Raw genomic sequence first — 9,126 nt, forward strand, 5'->3', positions numbered from 1 at the left:
AGTGAACATCAACTCTGAGATGCAGGTACATCCAGCTGACGAGTCCCAAACAGGATGAAACGCGCGTCAAACTGGATTCCACTGCTAGCCACTATCCATCTTTGCTTACCATGCTTGTGAATTGTTTGATAGTTTGCAAATTAACTGTTTACTGTATGGTTGTCAGATTTCACTGAGATATTCTGTAATTTTGTGCATAGATACATCCGATTGCCCCCATCCGTGTTCTGTTCACTACAATACTACTCCAATGGCTTTTGTACGTAGTATTACTGTGATGTGTACTACTGATATTGACAGATATAAGTAGTATGAATCATCAATTGAAAGTGAAATACCTGAAGGCAAAAGATTAAGAGGATCGAAGGAAAGAGAACTGAGAACAGAGAGTAACAGAGAGTTGAAAGAGAGAAAGAGTAAAATAACTTCCATTTCTAACATGTTTCAGTATCAGATTTTAATAATAAGCATATAAATATTTATATTTCATCACATGAATCATTTAGTCAAGTGATTTATACAAAACAAACATACTTTCTTTTCTCATCAAAACACTAGTTTAAATAATTGAGATCATGAATCCATTGAAGCTAGATCACCATGGAAAACCTGGAAGTACTGAACGGCTATCACGTCCTATTGTGGGACTCCTCAGTGGCAGTGTACATCCACGATCCCATCTCGCGAGATTCCAACCCAGGTAATTTGCTATTATTGATATTCAGGATTGGAATTGATCTATCTCTATCCACAAATGTGTATGATTTAATTTGCCTACATATAGGTTTCCTAAACGAGTCCCTCAATATACAGTTCTGGAGTAGCTACAATCAAAACAGATAAACTGTGTGATTAGAACGTTAATTCATTTCTAAAATACTACTGGTTAATGTTTTTTTTAGCAAGGTTGTTTCCTCTATGGGTTGGGGTTGCCAACCCCACGTCAAACCTTTCTCCTCTACCTGGGGTTTGGGACCGGTAGTAGCCCTAGAAGAGCTACAGGCAGAATTATTTCTAAAATATACAATAATACAATTAGTGAGAGAATATAAACCAATACAGTCTATTAGGAAACTGGAAACAGCTAATACTGTACATATGGAATAGCAATTAAAACAAACAACAAACAGAACGATAGGAAGGGGTTTTTGTGGAGATTTAGTATTTTCATAGTTGAAAGCGTGATCCAATTGAAGCTAGACCCCCAGGGAAAACCTGGAAGTACTGGACGGCCGTTTTGTCCTATTGTGGGACTCCTCAGAAGGTTCTGGGTTGGGGTTAGTGCTTCCACGTTTTCCCTGGTGGTCTAGTTTCAATTGACTCACGCTTTCAACTATGAGAACGATAGGGACCTAGTCATGTTTATAACAATGGTCTAGTTTTGTAACTGGTAAATTAACAAAAAAGATAGCCAATCTGAGAACAAGTTGAACCTTGAGTAATGAGTGTTCAATGGAGATGTAATCGGTCGATTCACTTTTTATCGATAGTCATTAATAGTATGTGGACCTGAGTGGATTCTAGCAAAACAGACTTTAGTAACAAGACATTATCTATTTAACATATGGATAGCAGAGGATTCAAAACTTACATTTCTCAAACTCAGGAATGTTGGAAGTATTTCGAGTAAGTTGCGATGTAGTCTATTTAGTTTGTATATAAACCAAGTATGTTTGAAATACATGATTCATATTGCGGAGGCTGAGATTGGTGTTTCTGGACTTAACAGGCTAAACTAGGTCGGGAAATAGACTAATAAGGATGCTTGGCTGCTCATACAGATCAACACATCATTGTTGTGGTACAGTGTTGAGATTGTATAAGTCGTGTTCTGATTGAAGGGTAAATCATTTGATAAATTAACCGGGTAAAAGTCACAACAATATAGGGATTTAAGTAACTATATAGAGATAGATTGGTTAAAGTTAGACATTAACAACGTTGGATGCCGGCCAACTCAGTAGTCTATCGGTTAAATGCTCTGGCGCGAGACTGGTAGGTCCTTGGTTCGAATCTCGCGAGTTCGGAATCGTGGATGCGCACTGCCACTGAGGAGTCCCACAATAGGGGACGAAACGGTCGTCCAGTGCTTCCAGGTTTTCTTTGGTGGTCTAGCTTCAATTGACTCATGATTTCAATTATATAAAACAAATAGATCAGTTATCATTAAAATAAATTACACATTCACCATTTCATTTGCCAATCATGAATAGTAAATGACCTAGACCTTGTATTTTTCTAATTTTGTATTTGCACTCTAGGTCAATCATTCATTTCCGAATTGATACATTGTTTGTGTATATTTTATGTATTGAATACTACATTTTGACGTAGTTTGTTTTCTTTTTATGACATGAGGTCATCAAATGATCGATAATTCAGGGGACATTATTTGGATTTATAATGTTAACAAATACCTGTTCATGTGTATAAGTTTCCTTTTTTGTTGAAATTATGAACCACATCTCGAATGGAGTCCACTCATGTCGCTTTTAGTTACATGTTTTAAAGGTACTTATTTACTTACTTACGCCTGTTACCCGTCATGGAGGAGCATAGGCCACACACCAGCATTCTCCATCCAACCCTATCCTGGTCACTCCTTACCAGTTCTTTTCAGTTAACATTCATCCTTTTCATATCTGCTTCTATTTCCCAGCGTAATGTGTTCTTTGGTCTTCCTCTTTTCCGCTTCCCTTCAGGATTCCAAGTTAGGGCTTGCCTCGTTTTAAAGGTAATGTCAGGGCAATACTCTCAGAATCCGTATATGTCAGTAGAAATGGATAAAAAAAGACCTTAATTTCAATAACAGGAAAACTCAAATCATTACTGAAAGGCTTGTTAATGTTCAAACATATATCTTTATATGGGGTTTTCTGTGAAGATTTTTAGTAATTTTTATATATAGTTGAAATCATGAGTCAATTGAAGCTAGACCACCATGGAAAACCTGGAAGCACTGGACGGCCGATTCGTTCTATGGTGGGACTCTTCAGTGGCAGTGCGCATCCACGATCTCGCCCCGAGGGATTCGAACCCAGGACATACCAGTCTCGCGCCAGAGCACTTGACTTTATATAGTTTGAACAAATTAGTGACAATCTGAATTCTAAGTAGATAATGATTTGATATTTGAAGTTAAACATACTATATTGAAACATTTCTTCTCTTAGATTCCTAGAAAATGTAGTCTTTTTACAGTGTTTGTATATGTATGGATTCGAAATTGATATGAAGGTTTTAAGCGCTGTGGTTTGTTTTGCCCTCAAATGACCTGGTACAGCCGACTATGGGGAGAGTCAACTCTTCCTCTCCAAATCTTCTCACATGGCCACGTCTATACAACCACTACCACACAAGTCCTACTGACTGCCTTCTCGCACCATGGGCGTTGTTTACGGAATTGAGAGGACAAAAATCGAACGTCCGACGCTTCAACCGGGTTGTTGAAGAGGGAGGGTTCACCTAAAGGAGTTGGAAAACCCTGATTACAAGCCGATAGTGCATATAGGTTCCAGGATCCTGAGAGAAGAAATGGTGTATGAACCAATCGTTGGTCACCATCTACCATGGGATGGCGTTTGAAGTGAACGGTACTGAGTTTGAGTTCCAGAGTGAACATCAACTATGAGATGCAGGTACATCCATCTGACGAGTCACAAATAGGACGGAACGCGCGTGAAACTGGATCTCACTGCAAGCCACTATCCATTTTCTCTTATGATGTATTTGATTACTGTTTATAAGCACAAAATATTGCCTGATTCGAGCTCTGTATCACACTTCCGATCCAAATTATTGTTACAGTCCCTATATTGATAAGGGACTCTACACTTTTCAAAAATAAAACAAATATAACCTAATCAATCTTTAAAACAATTAGCCCCCTTGATAAAAATGTGGATATTGTCGATGAGAGGATCTTCTTCGTCTTCTCATCGCATAATCAATCAAGAAGAACCAATCAACATCGAGCTGTAAACCACATGTGGAGAAATTCAAACACTTCTCTTCTACTCGAATTTTGTGCTGATGACTTCGTTCAGAACCTTCTCATCGCATAATCAATCAACAAGAACTAATCGAGGTGTACAGGACTAGCTATGAACTACATCTGGAGAAATCCGAACACTTTCACTTCTACCTGAAGTTTGTGCTGATAATGTCGTTCAGAAGAATGATGAAAACTCCACGACCAAACCATCTAGCTCAAAAAATAAAACTCCATCAAAATAATTTAAAACAAAAAAAGGGATTATAAGCAAAGATGGATAGTGGTTAGCAGTGGAATCCAGTTTGACGTGCATTTCGTCCTAATTGGGACTCGTCAGCTGGATGTGCCTGCATCTCAGAGTTGATGTCCACACTGGGACTCGAACCCAGTACCTTTCGCTTCAAACGTCATCGCATTATCCAGTTAGCTACTGAGTTCTGATAGACATTTGCTTGTGCAATGGGGGTGAAATTTAAATTGACTTGGCATTATTTATTGTTTTGTTTCGTTAAATTCATTAATGAATTCCAGATAAATGATGAACTAGTTGTTGGAATAAACATTCAATTGTTTATCCATAATAACAGACAGAATTTGTATATCAGTAAATAGTCAACAGATTCATTTTGTCAATTCTTATTTGGATACTTATAAGGTGGTTAATATGGAAATTATATTGATTTGTTTAGTATTGTTTGTTTGAATCATCCCATTGATGTTTTTAGGATTGCAACTGGTCAGTCTCTAATTGGCATATGTGCATACTGTGCGTATTGCCTCGATATAGCCTTAATTCACAAGCATGGTAAGCAGAGATGGATAGTGGCTAGCAGTGGAATCTAGGACGCGCGTTTCGTCCTATTTGGGACTCGTCAGCTGGATGTACCTGCATTTCAGAGTTGATGTTCACTCAGGGACTCGAACCCAGTACCCTCACAAGTGGCTATCAGGACTCAGTGGCCGAGTGGATAACTCGATGGCGTTTGAAACGAGGGTACTGAGAAATGTAAGTTTTGAATCCTCTGCTATCCATATGTTAAATAGATAATGTCTTGTTACTAAAGTCTGTTTTGCTAGAATCCACTCAGGTCCACATACTATTAATGACTATCGATAAAAAGTGAATCGACCGATTACATCTCCATTGAACACTCATTACTCAAGGTTCAACTTGTTCTCAGATTGGCTATCTTTTTTGTTAATTTACCAGTTACAAAACTAGACCATTGTTATAAACATGACTAAGTTCCTATCGTTCTCATAGTTGAAAGCGTGAGTCAATTGAAACTAGACCACCAGGGAAAACGTGGAAGCACTAACCCCAACCCAGAACCTTCTGAGGAGTCCCACAATAGGACAAAACGGCCGTCCAGTACTTCCAGGTTTTCCATGGTGATCTAGCTTCAATGGATTCATGATCTCAATTATTTAAACTAGTGTTTTGATGAGAAAAGAAAGTGTGTTTGTTTTGTATAAATCACTTGACTAAATGATTCATGTGATGAAATATAAATATTTATATGCTTATTATTAAAATCTGATACTGAAACATGTTAGAAATGGAAGTTATTTTACTCTTTCTCTCTTTCAACTCTCTGTCACTCTCTGTTCTCAGTTCTCTTTCCTTCGATCCTCTTAATCTTTTGCCTTCAGGTATTTCACTTTCAATTGATGATTCATACTACTTATATCTGTCAATATCAGTAGTACACATCACAGTAATACTACGTACAAAAGCCATTGGAGTAGTATTGTAGTGAACAGAACACGGATGGGGGCAATCGGATGTATCTATGCACAAAATTACAGAATATCTCAGTGAAATCTGACAACCATACAGTAAACAGTTAATTTGCAAACTATCAAACAATTCACAAGCATGGTAAGCAAAGATGGATAGTGGCTAGCAGTGGAATCCAGTTTGACGCGCGTTTCATCCTGTTTGGGACTCGTCAGCTGGATGTACCTGCATCTCAGAGTTGATGTTCACTCAGGGACTCGAACCCAGTAACTTTTGCTTCAAACGCCATCGCGTTATCCACTCGGCCATGCTTGTGAATCAAGGCTATATCGAGGCAATACGCACAGTTTACACATATGCCAATTAGAGACTGACCAGTTGCAGTCCTAACACATCGATGTGAAGATTCAAACAAACAATACTAAGTGAATTCAAACTTCACCCCATCGCACAAGCAAGTGGCTATCAGGACTCAGTGGCCGAGTGGATAACGCGATGGCGTTTGAAGCGAGGGTACTGGGTTCGATTCCCTGAGTGAACATCAACTCAGAGATGCAGGTAAATCCAGCTGAGGGGTCTCAAATAGGACGAAACGCGCGTCAAGCTGGATTCCACTGCTAGCCACTATCCATCTCTGCATTTATTGATTTGTGTTTTCTACTCGTAAGTCAATTGTATGTATTCATTAGTTAAACGATTGTTTGAAACAAACATAGATAGGATATAGTTGTAGTATCTAGATAATGTGTACAACATACTCCGTAAATCTCTGACTGACTTCAAGAGATATTTCCTGGAGTTCTAGTGAGAATCCGTGAGCATTGGAGTTCGACCAGGTCTGTTTTGAGATAGTAACTCACTGAAGACAATGGTGGACGGTCGCTCAAAATCGTGGATTGGTTGGAGTTAGACATTAACACTGTTGGATGCCGACCGGTTCAGTGGTCTAGCGGTTAAGCGCTCGCACGTGGGATTGATAGGTCCTGGGTTTGAATCTGACGAGGCAGGATCGTGGATGCGCACTGTCGAGGAGTCCCACAATAGGACGAGACGGCCGTCCAGTGCTTCCAGGCTTTCCATGGTGGATTGCCACTTCGTTCTTGTATTGGACTCCTCAGTAGTGCCCATCCACGACCCCACCCACGAGGTTCGAACCCAGAACCTATCAGTCTCGAGCGCGAATACTATTGTATTACTGGTATTTCGATACAATCCTAATTGTAAACTACTACTGCATTTATACAATTTCAAAGTCTATAAAAATTACAGTCAATCAAATTGTGATTCGGTTTTTTTTTCAGTATCTCGGTAATTATTGTAAGTTATAATCATGTATGCTATACATGTTATCATCTTTATGAGTGATAAGTTTCAATATAAGTAAAAGTACATGTGATTACTCAGCTGACTTTTGAGTGTCCTAATTAGACACATGATGAATTACCATAATCTATTTGATTGTGTGAATGAATACAGTAATTGAGTTAATCATGATGTAGGCAAGAGAACTTACTTACATATGTCTGTTACTCCCAATGGAGCATAGGCCGCCAACCAGCATTCTCCAACCCACTCTGTCCTGGACCTTCCTTTCTAGTTCTATCCAACTTTTGTTCATGTCTGTCTCCATTTCTCGGAGTAATCTGTTCTTTGATCTTCAGGACTCCATGTGACGGCTTGCCTTGTGACGCAATTGGGTGATTTCCTCAATGTGTGTCCTATCCACTTCCAGTACTTCTTCCTGATTTCTTTCTCGGCTGAAATCTAGTTTGTTCTCTCCCACAGTAACTTGTTGCTGATAGTGTCTGTCCAACGGGTCCGAAGTATCTTGCGTAGACAACTGTTAATAAACACTTGTATCTTCTGGATAATGGCTTTCGTAGTTCTCCACGTCTCTGTCCCATACAGTAGAACTGTCTTGACATTTGTATTGAAAATTCTGACTTCGGCGTTGGTTGACAATTGTTTTGAGTTCCAGATGTTATTCAATTGTAAATATGCTGCTCTTGCTTTTCCAATCCGCGCCTTCATATCTGCATCAGATCCACCGTGTTTATCAATGATGCTGCCCAGATATGTAGAAGTTTTCACATCCTCCAAAGCTTCTCCGTCAAGTGTAATTCGATTGGTGCATACTGTATTGTATCAGAGAGTCTTGCTTTTCCCTTTGTTTATATTGAGACCTACTGCTGCTGAGGCTGTTGCTACACTGGTCGTCTTCTCCTGCATTTGTTGTTGCGTATGTGATAGAAGAGCCAGATCATCTGCGAAGTCTAAATCGTCCAGCTGCGTCCTACCTGTCCACTGTATCCCTCGCTTCCCTCCAGATGTTGACAGGCAGGAGAACAGTCAATAAATAATTAATTTTTCCCTTATTGATAATCATCAGTCCCAATCAATAGATCGTAGTATCGATTCGAATTATTAATATTCAATCACTACAAGATGTTACGATTAGGATTCGATTTTTGATTTGAATATATCAAGATCCAAACGTCACATTCAGGACACTAACAACAAATAAGTGTAAATGGCTGCAAAACATTAGACACAACAATGAATTAGTTGAATAGGTAAATACGAATTTAACTTACAGTAGTGTCAATGCTATTACTATGTTAGAACTTCAGAAGCCTAGAATATATTAAAAACAACTCATAACAAACCAACGACTGCCTGTTGGTTATGCGGTGATTGACGTTATACACAATTCTGCCCATTTAAGAAGACAAAATTTCAAGTGTACAACATAAAGGTCATTGCCCACCGAATGGTAGGTCCCAACCTAAAAAGGAACATGAACCTCCTCGACACATGGTGAAGTCAGCTAAATCTAAATCACTTTCTCTAGTAGCAGCTTTTACAACAGACTAGGATGTTCGAAGGAAGTATGTAACAGCATCCGATATCACCCTAGTGTCTAGCAAAACGTGTTTGGAACGTGTCATGCTCACCATCTGACTCCATGATATTTACAAAAAAAGACAGATGAAGTGTTTCAACAAAAACTGAGAAAATTCGCTCCTTTTTTTCAGAATATCCTTGGTGATTGCACCAAGATGAAAGCTCATTTACCAGTGAAACCAAGTGCCAAACCTACTTTTTGTCCGAAATATCCTGTACCGTATGCTGCTCTTGAACTAATCGATCAGGAACTTGATTGTTTGCAACACACTGGCGTAATCCAACCAGTCGACCACTCTTCATGGTCACTACCAATCTCAGTTATAAAGAAGGGCAGTGGAGCTATGCGCATGTGTGATGACTTCTCAACCGGTTAAACGCTGCACTGGATATATATCAGTATCCGTTATCAGTTCCAGAAGATCAGTTTGTTAGGCTTCATAGTGGAACGTGTTTCGCGAAATAGAGTTTTCTGACGACTGTCTGA

Source organism: Schistosoma mansoni, chromosome 2, assembly GCF_000237925.1.
Source record: "Schistosoma mansoni strain Puerto Rico chromosome 2, complete genome".
NCBI lineage: Eukaryota > Metazoa > Platyhelminthes > Trematoda > Strigeidida > Schistosomatidae > Schistosoma > Schistosoma mansoni.